At 38.1% G+C, this 26,526-nt stretch overlaps 1 long non-coding RNA gene across 1 annotated transcript in view; it reads left to right on the top strand.

Moving 5' to 3' along the window:
- LOC134738504 (uncharacterized) overlaps positions 1-23,466 on the top strand; it is a 266,499-nt gene extending 243,033 nt beyond the window's left edge. The window contains exon 3 of the long non-coding RNA XR_010124225.1: positions 23,315-23,466. This is a non-coding gene — a long non-coding RNA (uncharacterized LOC134738504). The remainder of the gene's footprint in view (positions 1-23,314) is intronic.
- Positions 23,467-26,526: the final 3,060 nt, after the last annotated feature.

Raw genomic sequence — 26,526 nt, 5'->3', positions numbered from 1 at the left:
ATCTCCTTCCTAACAACTTGCAGGTACCTAAACAGCCCACACTTTGATCCTAAACTATAGACCTCTCCATGCAGATGTCTAATGGATGTCTCAAAATCAAAAAGTCCAAAGCTAAACATTTTCCAGACTATATCCATTCTATCTCCAAATGAGCTACGATAGCTTCCCCATCTCAGGTGATGGCATTGCATTCTTCCTAATGCATAGGCCCCATCCCCAGAGCTGAGCTCCACTGCTCAGTTATTCTCACACTCCACTTGCCATACACTGGGAAGTTATTTTGTCCCTACCTTCGGAACATAACCTGAATCTGGCACTTCTCCTTGCCTTAACTGCCTCCATCCTAACATGAGTGACAAACATCTCTCTTGTCTGGATTTCCTCACTGGCTTTCTAACTGGTCTTTTTGGTTCTGCCATTGCCCTAAAACACAACAGCCAGAGTGTCCCTTTGAAAATGGAAGTCAGTCTTGTCATTGTGTCTCAAATCCCTTGCAATGGATTTTTCTCATAGCAAAATCCCTACAAGAGCTTGCCACCAGTAACCTCTTTAGCCTCTCCTCCTCCTATCTCCCCTTTGCTCCCTCTGTGCTAGGCCCAATGGTCTCCTTGCTGTTATTCAAACATGCCAGGGACCCAGTAGCTGCAGCCACAGGGCCTTTGCACCAGTTTCTATCTAGACCCCCTATTTAAACATGCAGCTCCACACCCCAAACATTCCTGACTGTGCTTAATCTGATGTTTTTCACTTATGAGCACCAAGGATGGGAGCTGCATGAGAGCAAGGACTTTTATTTCATTTATTCATGGATGTATCTTTGAAGTCTATAATACTACAACAGCATCTTACAGGCTAAAAGGAAGGGAGAAAGAAGAGAGAGAGGGAAAAAAGGAGACGGGAGGAAGGAAAGAAGGAAAGAGAGTAGGAAAGGAGGGAGGGAGGGAGAAAGGAAGGAAGGGAGGGAAGAAATGAGGGAGGAGAGGAAGGAAGAAAGGAAGATAATGGAAGGGAAAGAGGGAAGGAGGGAGGCAGGAAGAAAGGAAGGCAGGGAAGGAAGGGAGGGAAGGAAGGAGGAAGGAAAAGAAAGGAAGAAAAGAAAAGGAAGGAAGGCAGGCAGGCAAAGATTAGACTATATGATCTCTAAGGTTCCTATTTATGACAAAGAGCTCAGGCTCTGGGATTTAAATGACTAATGTGAAGAACGAACTGTGTGTCATGGCTGTGTATCATTGCTAAGTAAATTATTTAAATCTCTGAGCCTCAGTTGCTGTACCTTCAACTTGGGGATAATTCCATTAACCTCATGGCATTGTTATCAGGATTACTGAATCAGCAAGAAATTTATCGGAACTTCCTCTGGCCAAGGTCTTCCTCCATGATAAGACCTCACTAACTCTATTGGACCCAATGCCATCGACATCAACCTCAAAAAGGTTTCCTCAGAGCTGCTCAGCTAAGAAGCTCTTCTGAGGAGGAAGTTGTTAACACTGTGATCGACTCCATTCTGTTTCTCTCAGCAGGATCACCGTCCTCCTGCCTATTCAAGTGTGTCCTCTGAGCAGAGTCAACAACAAGGTGCCTTTCTGGTCGACTGATTCTGAAGAATCTTGACTCACACAATGTGATGTTTCCCATGCAGTGTCATTTCTTTAAACATCTTCCAACAGTCCTTTTGATTTCTTTCTTTCTTTCTTTTTTTTTTTTTTTACAAAAAAAAACCTCAGTAATCAGGTTTTCTCAAATTTTCCGCTTCATGACCCTCATCGGGTCAAACACTTGAAAATTATGTTAAGAGTCTCGGATCAAAGTGAGTCAAATTGAGTTGGATCTAATTCCCTGTAACTTCCAGGACACCGTCACTAAATACAAAGTCATCTTGTGGCAGCCTAGCAGGGGGAAAGTTATAGACGTTCTCATCCTAATAAGAAATGGAGCATTGGCTGGACTTAATCTCAGAAGCTAGAGGTGGTTTTGATTTATTAAATAAGACATCAGTAAAAAGAGACAGCCCAAGCAAGCCTTCTCTGGTTAAATGTTAAATTACATTAAAAGCAGAAAGCAAGCCCACGTCCTAAGGAGAAGAGAGTTGTACAAAATCTTTATAAGGGAATGAAAGAATAAAATACACAACATTACTGGTGGTAAAAGGAGGCCTTAGTGAAAAGCTTCCATATATTTAAATGGTTAGAGTCAATATCATAGAAGAAAAGAATGGAAGAACACAAATTCATGTTTGGACATATAAAATAGAATTAAGGCCAGGCGTGGTGTCTCACGCCTGTAATCCCAGCACTTTGGGAGGCTAAGGCGGGCGGATCACCTGAGGTCAAGCATTCAAGATCAGCCTGGCCAACATGGTGAAACCCTGTCTCTACTAAAAAATACAAAAATTAGCCAGGCATGGTGGTGGGCACCTGTAATCCTAGCTACTAGGGAGGACGAGGCAGGGAGAATTGCTTGAACCCGGGATGCAGGGGTTGCAGTGAGCTGAGATCTCACCACTGCACTCCAGCCTGGGTGACAGAGCAAGAACCCCTCTCAAAATAATAGTAAAATAGAATTAAAGCACAGGTAGAATTTCTTTCCAACATTTTATTACGAATATTTTCAAACATAGACAAATGTTGAAAGACCAGTACAATGAACATTCATATACATGCCACAGAGCCAACAATTGCTCAAATTTGGCCAAATTTGCTTTATATATACCTATCTTTCTATATATATATACATAATATAATATATATTTTATTATATATCATATATTTTAAATATATTATGTATTTTATATTATATATTATATATTTTATATATTGTATATAATATAATATATTATATATAATATAATATATTATATATTATATTTATAATATATAAAATATAGTATATATTATATATAATATATAGTATATATTATATATAATATATAGTATATAGTATATAGTATATATTATATATAAAGTATAGTATATATTATATATAATATATATAAAATATAGTATATATTATATATAATATATAGTATAAGTATATATTATATATACTTATATATAATATATAGTATAAGTATATATTATATATACTTATATATAAGATACATAATATATATTATGTATAATAATATAAATATATATAATATATAATAAATATATATATAATATATAAATATATGTGTGTGTGTGTGTGTGTATGTGTGTGTCTGTGTGTTTATTTGCTGACCTAGTTGAAAGTAAGTTGCAGACATCATGGCACTTGATATCTAAAAACTTCAGCACACATCTAAAAATCAGGACATTCTTCCACAAAGCTCAAATAGGCTTTTAAGATCATGGTCCATAAATCTTTCAGATCATAAAACTCAAGGAAAAATATTCATTTTACTGTCTGTAAATTGTCTTTGGTTTAGAACGACTTTGGGAGAAACGCATTTTGGTTTTGACTTTGTCATCTCACCAGGTCTATTCGGTTTGTGTGGTTTATTCAATAGAAAGGAATGAATGGCAAATCTGGGTTGCCCCTTCCCTCAAAAGGCTGGACATAACATCACTCTCTGGGGTTTCAAATATGACATTGACACCTGGAAAATTAGTGAATGGATATATAATGTCAGCCTGATGAAACAGGATGGTGGTGAAGCCTGTAAGGCTGGACTTGGATCAATATGTTGGAAAAAAGTCTAAGTTCTTCGAAAGGGGTTGGTAATGGTTAAGAAAGGGAGAATAGAGACTCCCATGTTAGTGTCCAGCCAGGCACCATACCAAGGAGATAGGACACTAGCAAACCCACACTCCACCCTTGCAGTGTTGGTTTAGATTTTGTTGGGCACATTTAACCTGAGTGTGATTATAGGTGTATCTGGAGATCACCGATTGGTACCATAAAACAGGCAATTCCTCCATTTAAAAAAACGAAAATCTCTCCTTGCCTTTGCTTAGAATCTCATGCTTATCAAGCAACCTTTGGAAATGACCTGGCATCTCCTCTAGCTTCCTTGGTCAGCCAAAATAATTATCCAAAGTACTTGGCTGGTCCGATTTTTATGTTTATTTCATGAACTGGCCTCCATCACCAAGCTTCCTTGTTCATTCATTCATTCATTCACTCACTCAGTGTCAAACCCCTATTATGTGTGCATTATGTTGATGACTCCTCCTTCTCCTCCTCCTAACTGATCTACAAGGAATCACCTCATTGAATCATCTCATTTCTTTTTTTTTTTTTTGGAATGCTCAATGTTCATCTTTAAACTGGAACATATTCTCTTTTCTTCATTAGGATCTTTTCTTTATTTTTATTTTTTAATTATATTTTTCCATAAGTTACTGGGGTACAGGTGGTAATCATCCCATTTCAAAAGTGTTCTAAGGTAGACACATTTTCAGCACTTTAAAAATGAACATTGAAGTTTAGAGAGTTAGAATCAGAATCTGAATTCAACCTAAATTGAATTCAGGTTAACCCTGCACAGATCAGACCTACCTGCAACACTAACAAGGAGTTTCTCAACTTTCAGAACAAAGACTACTTTTTTGGACCACGGCCACAGCAAATTTTAGGAAAGCAAATTTCACATGTTTGGAACCCAGAGAGCTGGTCAATCAGCTTATTCCAGTCAATACCTCCTCTTCTGTATCAAGGCATAGCTTTATCTGAGACTTAGATGTGGAGTAAAATCTTACTGGATTTCAATGAGACATAATTCTGAATAGAGTCTTGTTCAACCAGGCTTAATAATTACTGTAATATCTGAAATAATATACTGGAGGGTCATTGGAGGAGGGCAGGTGGAAAAGAGAAGGAGAAGATTAACAATCTAAACATCAATATAAACACTTGACTAGCACTATGGAACAAAGATATTGTATAAAAAGGTAATAAACGTATTATATATATGTTCAATAAAGTAAGCTCAAAAGACCCTTAGCTTGGAAACACTTGGTCAACCATCCATTCACTTGATTCACCATATATATTTGAAATATAATTGCATTTTTAAAGTAAGATTTTATAATTTTAGATTGAGTCTTTTAGGCTGATTATCTCCTAGTGGGTAGGAACTGGCATGAGTTTTTTATTGCTGCCTTACAAATCACCACAAGCTTACCAGGTAAAAACAACACTCATTTATTATCTCACAGGTCAGGAGGACGAAAGTCCAGGCATGACAGGGCTGGGTTCTCTGCTCAAGGTCTTGTAAAGCTGAAGTCAAGGTTGAAATCAGCCTGGGTTGAAAACTCATCAGAATCTGGGTTCCTCTTCCAAGCTGATTGGTTGTTGGGAGAATTCAGTTCCTTGTGGTTGTAAGACTGAGGTGCTCAGCTCCTAGAGGCCACCCCTCTCTATTGGCAGTTTAGGACAGAGCGGCTTGCTTTCTTCCTTGAGGCCTACAGTGGGAATCTCAATGATGTCACACTTTTTGAAGGTTTGCCTGATTAGGTCAGGCTTGCCTGGTGTAATCTCCTTTGCTGTCACCTCAAAGCCAGCTAAGTGACCTAGCTATGGGATTGACATCCTATTATATTCACAGGTCTTGCCAACACTCAAGGAAAGGGGATTATTCAAGAGTATGAGTCACTGAGGGTGGGGATTTGAGGTCATTTTGGAATTCTGCCTACCACAATTTAATACTGCTTATACCTGCTCCTTTCTCTTCATTTTAGCCCATATTTCTCCAGCTGAAACCTTTAGCACATCACCCTTACATCTCCAGAAGTGCTTCCTGATGGGTGTTCCAAGACTTCCCTCTCCACACGAGCTAGCACACGGCTACTAGGTTCATTTTCCCTGCTCAGACATCTCCAGTAAGTCTCCAATCACTCAACGAATAAAGTCAAAACCTTTCTCAGGACAGGTTCATCACCTCACTCCACCCTCCCTGCCAAATTTATTTTCTCTACTTCCCAATTAAAAATCTTTACGGGACATATATGTTTTAAATTAATTTTGGACAATGAGATCTTTAACAGGTGTAAACCCACACTCCACCTCTCAGTGTTGGCTTAGATTTTGTACTTAATTCATGGTGTAGCTGATGTTCAGGAGGGAGGGGTTGCCAGAATCAATTCAAATAACACTTAGGTGATGGCGCCGGTTACCTGCTTGCATGAATATCCAAGCTCCCTTGGATATTCTAAATAACCTCACAACAGGAAAAACAAACACACATTTTAAGTCATATAAAAGGAGCCAAGCTCATTAGCAATTTTGAGAATCTGGCTTCATTAGCAGGTGCTCAGAGAGCTCAGGTAGCTATTAGTGATATTCCGGCCACGAAAGGGTGTGCCCAGGACTCCCAGAGGCGGTTTAACTTCCCCAGCCTACTTCAAAATGAGATTTACTCAGTTACAAATTGTACATGCTAAATGAGCAAAACTATTAAATAAGGAGGGCTGCTGGGCTAAATAGCTGAGCATTTAACGGTGCACCATGGCATTACCATTTTTATGGTCTATTAAGGCAATTGGAAGAATACCAGCTGAATGAAGAATCAGGTAATTTGCATATGTGTTTTATAAATTACCACATGCTTGCGTAAAAAGTAGAGTCCCCTTCTCATCTAATAAAATGTGAGACAGAGACACTTGAAAGAAGTCAGTCTGTATCAGACAGAGTACTTTCGCTGATGACCACGAGCACAGAATTTCCTTCTCTTCCCTTTCCAAATTGATGCTTTAGAGAATTAAAATATACTGGGTCCTGGCCTTCCGTGAGTTTCCCCCTCCGATCTATTTTCAGTCATGGTAAGGAAGGCAGAGAGCTATTATTAAGAATCAGAAGAACAATTTTCTAAGTTGCTGCCTTTACTTTTGCAATTTAAAATTGAAGCAAGGCAGCTCCTCAGTCACTCCATCTCCTGCTAGCCCTAATGAAGCTTGCAGCATCAGCTTCACCTTCGGCTGATGCTCCCCCTGGATTGAAAAATTCAGGGAAAGAAAAGACATGTAACTCTGTTTAGCCAGAAGCTGTGCATTTCTGGGAGTTTAAAAGAAAAGTAAAGGGAGAGGTTAATTAAACAACTCCTCCCACTAACATTAAAGTCGTTTAGAAACACCTGACTTTGTTAGCTGTACTAGAAGTGAAATCACGCTCCAGGTAGAACAGCTTTTTACGAATGGATGCTTCATCACAACAGGGGATATGTAGAAGATATCACATGCCGAGTCACAGTGCTGGATCCCAGAGTCCCCAGGAAACCATATTTTGCATGGTGGCTTCAGGGAGTTAGCATGGAGGGGGTAAATGGAATTGGCGGCATCCAAAATTCAATGCTGTATTTCCACTTGGAGAGTACTCTGAGAATGGAGCCATCAGGATTTGTATGAAAATAATGAAGTGAGAGGAGCACCAAGATCCCCAAACAGAAAGAAAGGCAGCCCTACAGAAAAAGAAAAACCACGGTTTCTACAGATTTGCAAATCTGGCAAAAAATTTTTGTGATGCATTTGGTTTAAACAGATGCTAAAAACACAAAAATAATAGATGTCAGCTACAAAAAGACTTTTTTCTTTTTTTTGTTTAAGTTCTAGGATACATGTGCAGAATGTGCAGGTTTGTTACATAGGCGTACATGTGCCATGGTGGTTTGCGGCACCCATCAGCCCATCATCTAGGTTTTAAGCCTCTCATGCATTATGAATTTGTCCTAATTATTCCCTCCTCCCCTAGCCGCCCACCCCCTGACAGACCCGGTGTGTGATGTTTCCCTCCCTGTGTCCATGTGTTCTCGTTGTTCAACTCCCACTTATGGGTGAGAACATGTGGTGTTTGTTTTTCTGTTCCTGTGTTAGTTTGCTGAGAATGATAGTTTCCAGCTTCACCCATGTCCCTGCAAAGGACATGAACTCAACCTTTTTTATGGCTGCATAGTATTTCATAGTGTGTTTGTGCCACATTTTCTTTTTCCAGTCATCATTGATGTGTATTTGGGTGAGTTCCAAGAAAAAGACTCGTTCTTAAAGGTTGAACTCAACTATCTGCTTCTTTTGTTAAAAAAAATTATTTTTAAAAATTTTTGTGGGTACATAGAAGGTGTATATATTTATGGGGTACATAGATGGTTTGATATAGGCATGCCATGTGAAATAAGCACATCATGGAGAATGGCATATCCATCCCCTCAAGCATTTATCTTTTGAGTTACAAATAATCAAATTACATGCTTTAAGTTATTTTAAAATATACAATTAAATTATTGACTATCTGCTTCTTCGTGAAGACTTGCTATATAGAAATATATGGCAAGTCTTCACAAAGAAGCAGATAGTCAATAATAAGTTTATTATTTACTAATAAAGCCAATAGCTTTATCTCTATTTTTGTGCCACCATGGAAGGTGCCAATAAGTCACCAGCTATGTCTTGCACATTTTATTACAGTTATTAGTTTACATACCTGTTTGTCCTGGAGAACAGGGTTGTGTCCTGCGGTTTACATGAGATCTAACACAATCAGTCCCCTAGTTCTTAGTAGATGTGAATGCTCAGGTTAGGTGACGGTTAAATAAATGAATCATCCCAATATTTAGAGTTATATACTAGCTAATATTTACTAAGCTCATCAAATGCATTAACCAGTATGCTAAAGGATCTACAAAGTCTAACTTAATGTCATCTCCATTTATTGGAGAGCTTTGCATATTTACCAGGCTTTACATATCTTATCTCATGTAACTTTTTTCTTCTGAGAACCTTTTGAGATAGCTATTATTACCTTCAGCCTGCAGATATGGAAACTGAAGCTTACTGAGACCATGGTGGGTGCTTGAGAAAGGTAGTTAGAAATTGTAAAGTCAGACTTCAGACCTACTTATGTGGGACTGTAAGTTTCATGTGATGGACCAGCTGAACTAATCAATCAATTAGTAAGGGACTACATCCTTGGCATAAGACCACCTGCGTGCAAATTCCAGTTCTTTCCTATGTAGCTGTGTGTTCTCACTTAACCTCTCAAGCCTCAGTCTACCTGTCTGCAAAAAGACGACAGTATGTATGTCAAGGGGTAGTAATGAGAAATAATAACAATGCGCATAATAAAAACATGGCTCAACAAAGAACTAAGAGGTAAACTACCATTAGAAACCAGCAATCCCATTACTGGTTATCAATTCGAAGAAAAATGGGTCTACCAAATGGAACATGCACTCGTATGTTCATCACAGTGCTATTCATAATAGCAATGACATGGAATCAACCCAGGTGTCCATCAACGGTGGACTAGATTTAAAAAAATGTGATATATATATATACACCATGGAATATTACGAAGACATAGAAAGAATGAAATCATGCCCTTTGCAGCAACATGGATGCAGCTGGACGCCATCATTCTAAGTGAATTAACTCAGAAACACAAAACCAAATACTGCATGTTCTCACTTATAAGTGGGACCTAAACACTGGGTACACATAAATATAAATATGGGAACAATAGACGCTGGGGATTACTAGACAGGGGAGAGAAGGAGGGAGGCAAGAGCTGAAAAGCTATCTATTAATACTATGCTCACTACCTGGGTGACAGGATCATTCATACCCCAAACCTCAGTGTCATACAATATACCCATGTAACAAATCTGCACATGTACCTCCTGAATCTAAAGTAAAAGTTGGAAAAAAAGAAAAAGAAAAAGAAAAAAACTCAGCTTAACATTTGGCCCATAGGCATGGCTCCGCAACTGTTTGCTCTCATCCTTATACGTTCTACCATGATTGACAGCATTCATTATTTTTCTGTATTGTTTTCTCATTACATCATTACATGATTAGTTATTACTTCAGAGTTGTGTGTGTGTGTCTGTGTCTTTTTAACAACTTTATTAGAGTTTAATTTACATGCCATAAAATTCACCTGTTCTAAGTACACAGTTTGGTGAACTTTAGCTTGCATATACCATTCTGCAACCATAACCAAAATCAAGTGTTAGGACATTCCCATCACTCCAAATAGTTCCCTGATGCCTATTTGCAGTCAACCCCTGCAGCTATCCCCAGCCCCAATCATTGACCTGCTTTCTGTCTTTATAGTTCTTGCCTTTTCTAGAAATTTCTACATTGATGGTATATATATACACCATGGAATACTACTCAGCCATAAAAAAGAACAAAATAATGTCTTCTGCAGCAACTTGGATGAAGCTGGAGGCCATTATTTTAAGTGAAGTAACTCAAAAATGGAAAACCAAATACCATATGTTATCACTTATAAGTGGGATTTAAGCTATGAGGATGCAAAGTCATAACAATGATATAATGGACTTTGGGAGTACCCCAGGGGGAAGGTTGGAAGGGGGTGAGGGATAAAAAAGTACATATTGGGTATAGTATAAAGTGTTTGGGTGACAGGTGCACAAAAATCTCAGAAATCACCACTAAAGAACCGATTCATGGAACCAAAAACCACCTGTACCCTAAAAATTATTAAAATAAAATTAAAACAAACATTTTTTCCAGAAAAAAATTCTACATTGGTTTTTTTCAATGTGGAAAAATTCTACGTTGGTTTTTTCCTCAAACTCTGCTTGATCTATATTAAATATCTGAGTTGTTCATTAAACATGCAAATTCCCAGGCTCTACCATAGACTTAATTGCCACAAGTTAAGGCCAGGAAATTTTCATGATTAACAAGAGTCACGAGAGACTTATTCGGATAGTAAACTGTGAGCGTCCTCACCTACAAATTTCAGGGTTGTAAGATTGCCCCTGGCTATATTGAATGAAATCATAGCTAACACAGCCCATGTGGCTGAGTAGGAGGATGGAAGGGGAGAAATGTTCTCCCTGGAGTGATAATCTGGGTGATCATTCTGTCCATTGCTCTTCAAAAACAATTCCCTCAGAGGGTCCTTTAAATTTGATGGGAGGCAGCATGGCAGCCCCTTCCCTAGAAGAAGCCCCCACGGGACCCCAAGGACAGAACTTCCTTGGCTCTTATTAATTCTTTATCCCTGGGGAAGAAACAACCATGCCACACACAAAGCTGATTGTTCCTTTGGCTGTCCCTAGAGACTAGAGCCTCAACTTGCAGCTGCTCCTGAAAGATTTGCAAATCATCCTCTTAGATCACTGTCTGTGGAGCGTGCTGAGGCTGCAGGATGTCTTCAGTGAGTAAAGTGACACTCCCAGACTCTGAGGTAGAGCCCAGGGTATCCTTACGGACAGTGTTCTGTGTCAGGGAGGCCTTCTGTCATCATGCTCAAATCATGACTGGGACTCCCTGAGGACATGGTGATTTCTCCAGCCATGAACTACCCACATTTTAAGGAGTCTGAGAGTGCAGAGGGCCTGGATCAAGTTTCTTTTAGGTTGAGGTTGCAAACTCAAATGCCTACAGAGGCCAGGCATGTAAAGAAGTGCAGCCAGAAGGAAGGGGGCTACAGCAATTTGCAGAGTGCCTGTGTTATCTAAAAAGGACTACCACTATCTATTCATTGTCAATGGTAGACATGAAGATAGCAAGACCCATGTTGCCAGATCTCTGATATCTTAAGACATGCTGAATCCAGATTTGCATGGGAAAGCTCTTTATTTTATAATCGACAATTAATCTTTTACAAAGAAAAACCAGTATAGGACATGCAAAACATCTGTGGGCCATTCAGCGTATCACACACGAGCTAAGCGGTCTTCCTGGCTGTTTCCACATTTCCCATGTGGCTAAGACGATGTTCCAATGGGAAGGCATAGGGGGTGGCATCATACTGACCTACCTTTGAGTCCCAGCTTACCTTTACCTTTCTAATCACAAACTCATTTTTGCCATTAACAGCATCGAGGCATAATTGATATGCAAAAAAAAAAAAAATTAAAAAAACCCTGCACAACTTTAAAGTACAAAATTTGATTAACTTGCACATAGGCCCATGAAATCATCATTGCCATAAAAATAACACACATATCCATCACCTCCAAAAGTTGCCTTGTACTCCCTCACCATCTTTTTTTGTTATAAGAACACTTAACAAGAGGTCTATATTTTCAAACGTTGTGAAGGCACAATAGAGTAGTGTTAACTATAGGCACTGTGCAGTATAACAGATGTCAAGAACTTATTCCTCGTGCATAACTAAAAATTTATACTCATTGAACAGCAACTTGCTGTTTCTGCCTTCCCCAGACCATGACAACTAACGTTCTATTGTACTCTCTGTTTCTATAAATTTGACTTTTTTTTTCTTTTTTTTTTTGAGACAGAGTTTCACTCTTGTTGCCTAGGTTGGAGGGCAATGGCACAATCTTGGCTCACTGCAACCTCCACCTCCCGGGTTCAAGCGATTCTTGTGCCTCAGCCTCCCAAGTAGCTGGGATTACAGGCATGTGCCACCACTCTCAGTTGATGTTTTTGTGTTTTTATTAGAGAGGGGGTTTCACCATGTTGGTCAGGCTGGTCTCAAACTCCTGACCTCAGGTGATCCACCTGCCTTGGCCTCCCAAAGTGCTGGAATTACAGGCGTGAGCCAACGCATCCAGCAGAATTTGACTATTTTAGATGCCTCAAATAAGTGGAATCTTGCAGTATTTGTCTTTCTGTGACTGGTTTACTACACTTAGCAATAATGCCTCTCAGATTCATCCATGTTGTTGCATATGGTAGGATCTCCTTTTTTAAGGCTAAATAAATTTCATTGTATGTATATAGCATATTTTATTTATTCATCTATTCATGGACATTTACATTGTTTCTATATCTTGGCTATTGTGGCTAATGTTGCAATAAACATGGGAGTGCAGTTAATGCTTCAAGATGCTGATTTCAATTCTTTTGGATATATTTTCAGGAATGGAATTGCTCAATTATATGGTAGTCCCATTTTTAAGTCATTTCGAGGAACCTCTATACTATATTCCATAATGGCTGTACCATTCTGCATTCCCACCAACCATGTACAAGGGTTCTACTTTTTCTATATGCATCAGTACACTCATCTGAAAGACAGGAAAGTAACATGTACTTATCACTGGTTCTTGTGAAAATTAAATCAAGCAAGGCATGCCTGATGCATAATAGCTGCTCAGTAGATCTAGCTCTCTCTCCCTACTGATTTCATTTATTCAACAAACATTCTTGAGTATCTATGGTCAGCCGGGAATGGCGCTAAGTGATGAAAAAGATGTTTAACCTGTTGTATGTTTTGTACACATCCAGAGGGGAAAAGATAGAATGTCAAGCAAATAATACCATTATTATGTATCACCTGATGGGAACTTTTATTTTAAAACAGTGGATTACAACTTCTGGATAGAAACTTCCTCTTCTAAAATACCATGAAAATGTAAAATGTCATCAAGTGTTCACTTCAAGCATTCACACAAGGTAAAATCACAACCCAGTGCTATCAATGCTATAAAAAGAGGTTTCCTGGACTAGAGCATCCTGGTGTGGCCAGACTCTTACACTCACCAAGACCTCCTTGAAGCTGTCTGGTGGACAGTTCCCACTAAATATTCTCAACATTTGAGAAGGAGAGAACTAAGTGGGCATCCTTAACTGGTCCCTATTTTAATGAAGAAAAGGTAGTAAGAGTTTCTGGGAATAAATGAGTGAAACAAAAGAATTAAAAAAAGAATATGGCTAATATGCCTATTTATGAGGGAAAGAACTGAAAGATGAGCATATATCTCAGTGGAAAGCATTCATCTCAAAGCTAAACCATGAAGGATAGAGCCCAGGACATTTAACAAAATCTGAGAGTCTGTACAGAGCATCTAACAAAGAAAGCACTTTCCTTCAGAGAAACTATTTCCCTTAGTCCACAACTTGAGGCGGCAAGAAAAAGAAGACATAATACTGAATACACAGCTCTCAAACTGTGGTTTAGTGTGCAGCCTCCTTTGTGATTAGAATGGAGTCAATAAATTACGTGTGCTTTGAGAGCAAAAAGAAGACCTGTGTAGACAGATCTGTCTAAGCATAAGGGAGATGATGGTAAAATTGCAAAGTAAAGCTAGAAGGAGAGGAATAAGAGAACACACCAATCAATCAATCAATCAATCAATCAATCAATCAATGCAAAACCTTGGAAAAAATGAGCCCAACCTGGAAGGATACCTAACAGCACAACAAACAAAGAATTACAGAAATGGTTAAGCAATAGTACTAGAACCATTTTTAAATGTATAATAATAACTCAAAGGTAAGATAAAATGACAAATACAAATATAAATGAGAAAGCACATAGGCAAGGGGAAAAAATGAGGAAGAGTGAGAAACTGAAGTGATACTGCTGAAAGATAAGTATCTTATCTAAACCAAAGGTTTGTTATAATCTTGGTGAATACAGATAAAACTTCCAAATATTCAAGCAGTCAGAGAGAAGATATTATTTTGAAAATCACAATAGACAAATAACAATGGTTTAAAATAAAGAAAGTGAATCTATTCTAGGAAAAAAATAGTCAACAGTGGAACAGGAAAAATAAAAGTCTTTGAAGATATAACACAAGAAAAATTTTCTGAAATGGAAAAAAAGCAAAATACCACTGAATCTGTATAATTAAGAAACACACCATTTTCCAAGAAAACATGATACCCAGTGATCTATATGAGGCATATTTTTTCTCCAAGTCTATTAGGAGACAAATAAAATCATTTGTAAAGAGTAAAATTCTGTTTGGTCTTACATTTCTCCAAAATTATATTTAATGCTAGAATAAAATGGAGCAATATGCATACAAATGTGATTCAGAAATATTTCCAGCCAAAGGAATTAGCTTGTTCTAAAGGCAACACATAGAAAGCCTCCATACAGAATTGAGGGAATAGATATTAAAAAAAAAAAACTCTCATTGCTTAAATCATTGTTCATGGGCATCACTGGGAATTAAGGAAGATTACCAGGCCCTATTGCAAACCTAGGGAATCAGAATTTGCATTTTAACAAGATCTCTGGATGGATCACTTGCATGTGTTTGATAGTACTTAGAAGAGGAGTTAAAAAAAGGAATTCAGAATGGAAGAAACTGTGGTCAAAAGACTATGAATATTTTCTGTATTTACACATAGTACTGATATTTGGCAATTGTGAAAATCACAGTTATAAAATAGAATGTAAAGGTCATAATACTTGGTAATATAAAAATTAATAATAACATAACTGAAAAATGTGAAAGTTGTAGTGGTTGTAGTGAAGTGAGGCTGGGATATGTTAGTGTTTAAGAACTTCATTTTTTATAGCTGAGTCAAATAATATCATAATAAAAACAAAAGTAGTTTAAAACAATGATGATTCTGATTTCTTAATGTTTTTGTAACATCGCTTCTTAACATTAGAGAAGTCTTTTAGGAAATTATATCTTCTGCAATGAAAAAGTATTTATTTGAATCTCAACTATACTGTCAAATTCACTTGAGATTTTCTATTTTTGAGTATTATGAAATGTGATTCTTTTAATGAAACAATGGCATGCTAGATTAAAGAATTTATTCTTAAATCTGTGTTTATGCACAGAATGATATTAACCATGATATTCACCTAATATTAATGATGGTTCTTTAGGATGACAACATATGGGATGATTTGCAAATGTCTTTCTTTGTATATTTTTGCTTAGTACTTGTGTAATGTACTTCTTTTGTGCATGTATTTCTTTTATAAAAACAATAGGCTGTAAGTAATCCTAAGAGACAGCAAAGGCACAGGTCCTATTTCCACTATAGTAGAAAAGAGGGCAGACTTCTTGGTTCAAAGTTCTCACCTCTGCAACTTCCAGATAATCAAGTTTAGTTCCATCCATTGGTATTGTCAGACACATGTGAACCAGAGCAACTCCATCTTGGGGAGCTGGGTAAAATAAGGCTGACACCTACTGGGCTGCGTTCCCACATGGTTAAGGCACTCTAAGTCACAGGATGAGATAGGATGTCAGCACAAGATACAGGTCATAAAGATCTTGTGAACAAAACAGATTGCTGTGAAGAAATTGGCCAAAACCCACCAAAACCAAGATGGAAATAAGAGTGAACTGTGGTCATCCTCGCTGCTACACTCCCACCAGTGCCATGACGGTTTACAAATGCCATAGCAACATCAGGAAGTTACCTCATATGGTCTAAAAAGAGGAAGCATGAATAATCCACCCATTGTTTAGCATATCAAGAAATAACCACAAAAAGGGGCAATCAGGAGCTCTCGGGGCTGCTCTGTCTGTAGAATAGCCATTCTTTTGTTCCTTTACTTTCTTAATAAACTTGTTTTTCTTTGCACTGTGGACTCACCCTGAATTGTGTCTTGCTTGAGATCCAAGAACCCTCTCTTGGGGTCTGAATCTGGACCCCTTTCCTGTAAAAGTATCCAGTTTTCCAACACCTCACTAAACTGCAACATCCAAGAGAGTAAGAAGCACACAGGTCTTCACTATCAGTGCATCTTCCTCATGTTTAATATACCGGGTGGCACAGAGTACTCAATACATATTTGTTAGATGAGTGAATGAAGCCTACTTTCTCCATGGAGGCTTCAAGATAAACCAAGACTCCTTTTACACATTTGACTACAGTTGGGATGGCTGACTTGAATTTTAAGTAACTAAAAGACTGAAAAATCTGGTGACCTTTTCTCAGTGAGAATCAGGATGTGGCTAATTGAGACTCTAGGTGCTCAGCAGTTGTAAATCTGATCCTTAAGTTTGTATGAACATGAGTTTTTCATGTTTCAATGTGGCTTAATTAAGCAAAATGTCTTATGTGAGGATTCAAATCCCTGTGTAGATTAAATGAGTCTATTTAGGATCCACTAAGACTTTGAAAGTTTTTCTCCTACTGTAGCACATGCATTACATCTCCGTACAACAGGAGAATAAAAGAAAAGTTCAGAGAGAGAGAGAGAGAGAATCACCGCATGTTGGAGCTGTGTGGGACCTTGGGGACCATCAAGAACAACCTCTCATGCTACCCAAGATATTGACTCACTGCCAGAGAAAAAGAGACCATGCCAATGAAAGCGGCTATCTCCTCCTTGTTGTGAAGTAGACTCCATGGGTTGTATTGTGGCGTAGTGGAAGATTGTGGATGGAAGCTGCAGAATGGCTCAGTCCAGGTTCTAACTTTGCCTAGCAACACATTGAGTGAACCTGGCCAAGTCAATTTCAGTCTCTTGGGCCATCAGTTTCCACTCCTTTGAAAATTAAAGAATCACGGTAGTTGGGTACTCATCAAACTTCATTATTTGAGCCATAGAATACTGATGTAACAATAACAACATCATTTATTTACTTGAAAACTGAACAAATACAAAGAGCTGAGATGTTTAGGTTGGATCCAAGGCAGGGACACTAATCCCTGAAAACTTGTCCCAACCATTTTCAGTCGCAATTTCATACAGCATTAAGATTGACTTCCAGAAAAAATAAAATAAAATTTAAATACTTGTTATAACAAAAGGAACAAAAACCAGAGAGTCATGACTAAGGGTGTTATTTCTATTTGTCATTAATAAATAATGAAATTTTGATCCACTACAAAATTTGTTTGTTATAGGTAGGGAAAGGCCATCACCAATCAGACGATTCTCCAGCCACTGGAGGGAAAATGAGGTCTCTTTATTTTTAGTAAAATTGATCATGTTGGTCAGAGAAGAATAATACTAGGTATGAGGTGCCTGTACACTCCAAGGGGAGGAAGTTGAGATGCCACCAGTTATGAGGCAGAGATAGTGAGATTCTCATAAGAAGGATAACATAGGGCCTACGGCCTTGAGTCTGGACTTGGACAACACTGGGTTTTATATGGAGGATCCTGGAAAATTTTGTTTAAATTCTTTATTCCTAATTTTACATAACTCTAACAATTAGGACCCCCACTACTGAGCCTGTCCTCCTAGTTCCCCCAAATAAGCACTTTAACTTTATTTTGCTTTTCTTACAATAGCTGTAGAAAAACAATAGGGAGAAAAAAAAATGAACATGTGGAAACCATAAAGGTAACTAGACATTTTAGAAAGTTCTTATAGTTCTTGTTCTAAAATTCCTGACTCTCTTTGAGTAGGCAAATGAAAAAAACGTGTTGAAGAACATGAGTTTGAGTTTTGGAGACACACGGTCCAACTAGGTCACATGACCTTCGTTAAAACAGACCATTAATTTAACACACCTTGCTAATGAAAATGAGATGAAATTTCATTAAGATTAAATGAATAAAGAAATAAGCACAAGTTTGGGTGATGCATGAATAGGGCATAAGAGGTCCCTGTGGTGTGCAAATAACTCTGATTTGGCAAACACTGGCTTTGCAGCTTTGGATGAATAAACCTAGGTTTGAATATCAGTGAGTTAACTTAGCTGTGGTATCTCAGTCGAATGATATAACCCCGTCTGTCTCTTTCATTCTAGATACAAGGTGAATAATGAAATCTACTTGGTTTCAATGAGGTAATAACACATGTAAATCACCTGGCAGAGAGAGATGGTAATAATAATACTCAGTAAATGGGAACAAGTGTTTTGTTTTGTTTTTACTGGGTTAATGCATATCTTTCCCCACTTGACTTTAAGCAGTTTGAAAGCATGGATATTGCCTGTTTCTTTTTTTAAAATGACTCCATCAGTAGGTACTCAATATGTATTTGTTGGATTAATTAATTATTATAGAAGGATATGAATGTCCTCCCTAGAATGCACCAGACAATAAATGCTCCTGCTATGAAATCGTAGTATTACTTTTCCCCTAATGGTTGTTGTGATGCCATTGTTAAACTCTCAAGGAAAAGCCACCTGAGAGCTATTTTAATGTTTTGAGTTATACTTCCTAGATCGTGACAAAATATTCTAGCTGGTAACTACAGATGGTGCCTCTTTCACCGTAAAGGTGTCTCATCTGTTTTTCTTGCCACTTCTCAGGCTATTTGCCACAATTAAGTACAGCAGCAGAAAGTCCCACAGGCTGGTTTATGTTGTGTTTAAAAAGTTAATTAAATTGCCAAGTTGTTAAGTTGTTAAATTTAAAGTTAAAAAAATCTATTAGCAAGTTTGCTCCTGATTAAAGTCATGAGACCCATGTGTTTGATTTTTAACTTGGTCCTCTCCAGCAATAAACATTAAAAATAAAACAATTTCATTTTATGCCCAAGCCTTCTACAATGCCTTGTGTGTGATGCATTAGGGAGAAAAAAAGGCAGTTAAATTACAATTCATCTGCACACAAAACTTCCAAAGAGCATATTTCTCTTGGCAGGGCAAAATGGATAAGTAGTGAGTTAAAAACCAAGCATCTGTCCAAAGTTAATATATGTCATTTTATATTTTATACTCTGTTCTTATGAGATAATGGCAAAGAAGATGTCCTTTGTCTTCTTCAGATGCTAGATTATTTATCTAATAGGGCATTGGAGTTGGGGGATATTTTGGCCAGTAACGACTAGGAGACAGACAGGTCTGGCTTTGATTTTTGGCTAGCAAACAGGCTGGTAAACTATCCTGGGTTTCCAATCCCCCATTGGTTTAGTGAAGGTATGATAATAAATACCTCCAAAATTGTGGAGAGAATTAATAAGACAATGGTACATAGCAACTATTATTTTTAAAAATTGCTCTATTCATGGAAACTGTATAGGGTATAGAATCAAGTCTAGCCTCTGGGGTCAAACAGCCTAAGTTTAAATGGCAACTCAATCACCGTGTGATGTTGGACAAGTTACTCAGCTTTTCTGCCATGAGTTTTGAGTCTGTGAGGTGAGTGTAATGATGGTATGAAATGCATAACGTTAATATAAAGATTAAGTGAATAAAATAAAACATTTCTAAAATAGTTCTTGGCACAAAGTAGGTTGATTAATAAATATTAGCTGTTATGTTATCATAAGTTGATTAATGAAAATTAGCTGTTATCATCATAGCTGTTATCAATATATTCTGATCTGTGTGTATATATTTCATTTATCTATCATTTATCTACATAAGAGATAATTTAAAGGAAAAAATGTGCTAATAAATTTGGATCTTAAGAGATGCTTTAATAGAACCAGTGTTAGAATAATCAAAACCACAAGTTGGAAGAGGTCTTAGAAAACATCAATTCTATATTAACTGCTGAATGAATCTTCCCTGCCATCCTCTGACATGTTGTCATTGAAAATGTGACGTGGAACTCTCTACCTTCTGACAGCCTGTACTAGTGCTGGACAGCTCTAATTTTTGGCAATCTCATTCTTCTATTGATCTGAAGTCTGTTTCCCTTCTATATCGGGGTTACACAGAAGACATGTGCTCAGTCTTCTACATAATAGCTCTTCAGAGACTTGAAGGGAACAGTCATGAGTCCTGAGACATCTCTTCTCCAAGATAAAAAGCCCTTATCTTCAATGAACACACGCTCAAGATTCATTTCGAATGCCACCACCTCTTGAAAGCCTCCCTTGCTCTCTCTGGAAAGAGCTAAGCATACCTTCTTCAGAGCTCTCCTGCTGTCTCAGCCAGCCCTTCCTTGCATCTTTTATCCCAATACACTGTCATTACATGTTTATATTCATTTGCTTCCCCAACTAGCCTGTTATCTTGAGGGGTCCTGGCAGATTTATCTTTGTTTTCTGTTGGTGCATACTTATGGCTGAAAAAGCAGCTTGGGGTCCCTCAAAAATATAAAAATAGAATTGCCATATAATCTAATAATTCTACCTCTGGGTATACTCACAAAAGAATTCAAAGCAGGGTCTTGAAGATATATTTGTACACCTGTGTTTATAGCAATATTACTCATGATAGCCAAAAAGTGGAAGGAAACCAACCTCTGTCCTTTGGAAGATGAACAGATAAACAATATGGCATATGCATATGACAGAATATTGTTTGGCTGTGTGTGGTGGCTCACTCCTGTGATCCCAGCACTTTAGGAGGCTGAGGTGGGTGGATCACTGGAGGTCAGGAGTTTGAGACCAGCCTGGCCAACATGGTGAAGCCCTATCACTACTAAAAATACAAAAGTTAGCCAGGCATGGTGGCACGTGATTATATATATATATATATACACACACACATATATATATGTGTGTGTATATATATATATATAAAATACTTGGCCATGGAAATTAGTTCCTCTAAGCCTCAGTTTTTACTTTTTTAAAATGGGCATAGTCTATGTGACCATAGATTTGATTTAAAAATCCTTGAGATAGTCAAAAGCTCTTACCAGGATGTACAGTAAATCAGTTTGCTTACACATGCTACAAGATGTATGAACCTTGAAGACATTATGCTAAGTGAACTATGCCAGTCACAAAAAGACAAATACTGTATAATCTCACTTATATAAAGTATCCAGTATAGTCAAATTCACAAAGACAGAAAGTAGCATGGTGGTTACCAAGGGCTGGGAGAAAAGAGGAATGGGGAGTTAGTGTTTAATGGGTACAGAGTTTCCATTCTGCAAGATGTAAAGAGTTCTGGAGATGGATGGTGGTGATGGCTGTACAACAATACAAATGTGCTTAATATCACTAAACTGTACATTGAAAATGATTAAGGTAGTAACTTTTATGTTATATGTATTTTACCACAATAAACATAATAAAAAATAAAATAATTGCTGCTGAATAATTGAATGAATGAGTTTATGTCTTAACTGAAAAAAGTAGTACCTGTTCATCTTTGAAGATGCTTTGATCACTGGAAGAAGATAATTTGATGAAGGGAAGGCCATTTCTGGTACTCCTAAATCACACCATTTTAAAAGCTACTTATGTGGCATCCACCCAGAACCTGTTTTAGTGAGAACAAAGGTGCCTTCAGCAGTTCTAAGAGGTCTGTCTAAACCCTAGTTTCTTTTGTTCATATTTTCTTTTTGAAAACTAAGCTCTATCAATTGGCCCAACAATACCGCAGGCTTGGAGGGAGATGTAGTGGGAGACACTTGCAGTGGAATACAACTTCCCAGTGAGACGATGACCCCATCTGTGTACTGTTACATTTATAGGGGATAATCTTCTACAAGAGATCCAGATTTCATTCTCAGTTGCCAATAAGTCTGTATGTCCTTAGGTAATCCCTGTCCCTTCTCATTGAATATCAGTTTCACCATCCGAAAACAAAGGAGCAGATTTTGATCATCACAAAGAAAGCAGTAAAACAGGAGTTCTAAGAGCTTAAAATTTTGGAGTCAGGTAGTGCTGGCTCTAGGACAAACTGCCAACACTTAATGAGATTGTTAAACTTGGCTATGGCAGCTGGGCATGGTGGCTCACGCCTGTAATCCCAGCACTTTGGGAGGCTGAGATGGAGAGATCACTTAAGGTCAGGAATTTGAGACTAGCCTGGCTAACATGGTGAAACCCCATCTCTATTAAACATACAAAAATTAGATGGGCATGGTGGCAAGCGCCTGTAATCCCAGCTACTCAGGAGGCCGAGGAAGGAGAATCGCTTGATCTGGGGAGGCAGAGATTGCAGGGAGCTGAGATCACGCCACTGCGCTCCAGCCTGGGCAATAGAGGGAGAGTCTGTCTCTAAATAAATAAATAAAATACTTGGCTATGGAAATTAGTTCCTCTAACCTCAGTTTTTACTTCTTTAAAATGGGGATAGTAATAGAAATGACCATAGACTTGACTTAAAAATCCATGAGATAGTCAAAAGCTCTTACCAGGATGTACAGTAAAACAATTTATTTGGGCATCTATTGTAATTATTCCTTTCTACTCTGATGTTTTTGCTCAGAAGAAGAACAGTTGTTCTACTTGTACTTTCTAGAGATTCAGTAGTAATCACCCAAGCCATGCGTAATTGTCTTGCTGGGTCAGGTGAATGAGATTCAGAGGACTCCTTCATTTATGCAGCCAATGAGGTGCCGTTGTGGGTCTTAGGACAGTCAGGCTTCAGGGACCAGGCTGCACAAACAAAAAGTATGCAGTAGTCCTTTCTAAAGACATCACAAAACACTCAGCAAACTCCTACAAATTAAAAGTAGCATGTGCAGCTAAATTCAAATTACTGCAAATTACTTTCAAATTTTCAAGTCTGCATCATATTATGTATAACTTGGGAATTACAGATTTTAAAAATGTCAGGGAACATTTTGTTTTCCACCTTGTAACAAAACAACATTCGCTGATAGAGCCCAGGCTCCCTTCAGGTGAGTTTTTCTCTGTACCTTTATGCTGTTATAGCAGGATTTGAGGACACCATGTGTCCATTTAAAACAATAACTTCTTTAATATATCCTGAAGTATGGCTGTCAAGTATCAAGATCATTCATTCTTCTGCACTGCACCTTTCCATAATACTATCTCATGAAACCTTTAGCCTCAGTGTTCTTTGTAATGTTAATTTCCTAGGGAAAAGAATTCTCCCTGGGTCTTATTTTGTGAAAACCACCCTCTATTCTCCATTCCACAGAACCCAGGCATGGAACACATTGCCCAAATGTCGCTGAGTTTCGCTGCATCAGAAGTTACATAACATAATCCAGTGCAAAGCAGAACGAGGAAATACCAGGTGGCTGTCAGGGGTGGCTATCTCACATTCTGCTGTGCTGGGCTACCTTCCAGGAAGGAAGCACTCACTCCTCATTTTGTGAACAGTCAACTGCGGCAACACGGATCCCTGTAACTGGATTTCATTATGGAAATGTTACTAAAGAGGGCCACAGGCTCCAAAATCCATTAAACTGTTTTTATTGCTTTACATATTCTTCTGCGATAAAAATAGCCTGATATTTGAATTTAAGAAGCCACTGCCTAAAGGGGAACAGATGGATATTAAGAAGATTATAATAAAGAGGGGGATTATCAAAAAAATAAAATGGGAGTTGGGGAAGGGATCATTCTTACAGTTTAGGCAAATCAGTTTTGGGGGTGACGTGTTTTCCAGAATGTGACACTACCCTCGTTGGAAGTAAAACCCCTCAGCATCTTGGTCACACTGAGGGGATCTGCAGCTGTGTGTTGTTGGGTTTTATTTCACAGCAGTATTTCCCTGACTGCCCAGGGGGTATGTTTGCAACTTCCCTCTCTGAAAATGCTATTTGTGTTCCAAGGTCCACTTACCACAGCTCTCAACAAAAAGAACTTCTTCTTCCTCCTTCTGTCTGCTTTTCTACTTTGCCTCCTCTCCACAAAAAGCAAAGGGTCTATCACCACATACTGCAATGCACCTGCTATACACGCTTGCATTTCTGCAAACTCAATACTCTAAGGTTTGGGTAACAATCAACCTTGAAATCATGCAATCAAATTTTGTCTTTTTATCCTTCTTAGTAGTTTGGGATAGCTGCTTGGAAGCTGCATCCCACGAGCGGCTCTCTCCTAAACAGCCATCTTTAAAGCGATTTTTTACAACACCATACTAAATGCTAATAATTAATTTAACTATGTCTCTCACCATGCTGCCACTCATTCTACTTGTTCCTTAACTGTTCCCATCCAAAGCCTTTAAAATCTTTTATTCTGAACTCCCTGGACACTCTCAACTCGTACATTGTGTTTAGAACATTTAGAAATTCAATTCCATAGTGATATGGTTTGGCTGTGTCTCTGCCCAAATCTTATGTTGAATTACAGTTCCCATAATCTCCACTTGTCATAGGAGGGACTTGGTGGGAGGTAATTGAATCATGGAGTTGGTTTCCCCCATGCTATTCTCATGACTGTAAGTTCTCATGAGATCTGATGGCTTTATAGGCAGCTTCCCCCTTCACTCTGTTCTCATTCTTCTGTCTCCTGCTGCCATGTGAAGAAGGATGTGTTTGCTTCCCCTTCCGCCATGATCATGAGTTTCCTGAGGCCTCCCCAGCCATGCTGAACTGTGAGTCAGTTAAACCTTTTTCTTTTATAAATTACCCAGTCTTGGATATGTCTTTATCAGCAGTGTGAGAACAGACCAGTACACATAGTATCATTAACATTTTCCACATTATCAAAACAGAGGTATGTGCTCCTGTTTTGAGAATTCTTATGTAGGGACTAATTATCATTCCCTGTCATTGTATCATCAATAAATTAGTCAGAATTATGATATCACAAAATCCACTGCCCACCTCTGTTTGTTGTATAGTTTATCTTTCTGTCTGTAGATATTTATTTTTATTTAATTTTCTTCTGATTCAAGTACCTCCTCAATCAACTTCTTCAAACACCTTTGCCTCTGCACTTGAACAAGAGTTGTATTTTAGTTGGATGTGAAATACTTCATCACCATCCTTTTTACCAAACAGGCTACAAAGTGTGGTAGGTGAAATATCAGAAATCTGCCTAATTCTCTGTCTTGTATTTGTAGTCTCTTATTTTCATCAAAATAGCACAATTTTTTATCTTTGAGACTTGGATATCTCACGAGGATTTACTAGAAATCTGTAAGTCTGTAAGTGTTATCCACAAACATGTGAGTTCTTTTGGTTTAACAATTCATATTCATCTTTAGTGTGGTTAGTTTTTTCTTTTATTTCTGTGATTAATATTTCTCCTCAGTCTCTTACATTTTATACTTTAAGAATTCCACCTGTTAGCACATTAAGACTTTCCCATCTGTCTCCAAATCTCTTAGTTTTATATTGGAGTTTTATAGGTAGCCAGCTAGATAAATATAATAATTATGAGTATAAAGTTGAATGGGTTTCAAATCATGAAGCAGAATATTCCCAACACCCAAAAGCCATCCTCATTTTCCCTCCCAGTCACTCTCATCCCTCTCCCACCACCAGCACAATGGTAACCAATATTTGCATTTTTAACTACATAGATTAATTTTATCTGATTTTATGCTTTAGGTAAATAAAACAATAAGGTATGTACGATTTTGTCTCTGGCTTCTTTCACTTAGCATTAAGTTTGTGAGATCCATCCACAGTGTTGTGGAATACAGTTGGTCCTTTTCTCATTACTGTGTATTATTCCATTGCATGAATATGCCACAATTTATTTATCCGTTCTACTGTTGAAGGTCATTTGGGTCATTTCTAATTTTTTCCCAGAACTTTGAAGATAGGAGTCCGTTTCTTCTCGGACTCATTGAAGTAGCTTCAGACTATTATCGTTTGTATATAACTGTATTTTCTCTGTGGGGATTTAACATTTTTTTTCTCTGAATATCAGCCATTTTGATTTTTCACTACAGTGTGTCTTGGGAGGGACTTATCTCATCTCTGTTGATTCTACTCACTGCTCAGCCCTTTCCAACATGAACAACAAATGCTGTTGGCATTGTCTGTTCTTCCTTAAGGGCAGGCACATTACATAATCACCTCATTTACTCCTCACATTATTCGTGCAAGGAAGGAGCCATTTTGCGCATCTCACAGGTGAGCAAACTCTGGGTCAAATGGGAAACATGTCTAACCAGTTTGAAAAGAATCCAAGCCAGGCACAGTGGCTCACGCCTGTAATTCCAGCACTTTGGGAGGCTGAGGGGGCGTGGATTACCTGAGGTCAGGAGTTCAAGACCAGCCTGACCAACATGGAGAAACCCCGTCTCTACTAAAAATACAAAAAATTAGCCAGGCGTGGTGGCATGAGCCTAGGAGGCTGAGGCAGGAGAATCACTTGAACTCAGGAGGCAGAGGTTGCGGTGAGCCGAGATCGCGCCACTGTACTCCAGCCTGGGTGACAGAGCGA

Source organism: Pongo pygmaeus, chromosome 18, assembly GCF_028885625.2.
Source record: "Pongo pygmaeus isolate AG05252 chromosome 18, NHGRI_mPonPyg2-v2.0_pri, whole genome shotgun sequence".
Taxonomy (NCBI): Eukaryota; Metazoa; Chordata; class Mammalia; order Primates; family Hominidae; genus Pongo; species Pongo pygmaeus.
The sequence above is the reverse complement of the archived record's forward strand: the minus strand, read 5'-3'. Positions and strand labels throughout refer to the sequence as shown.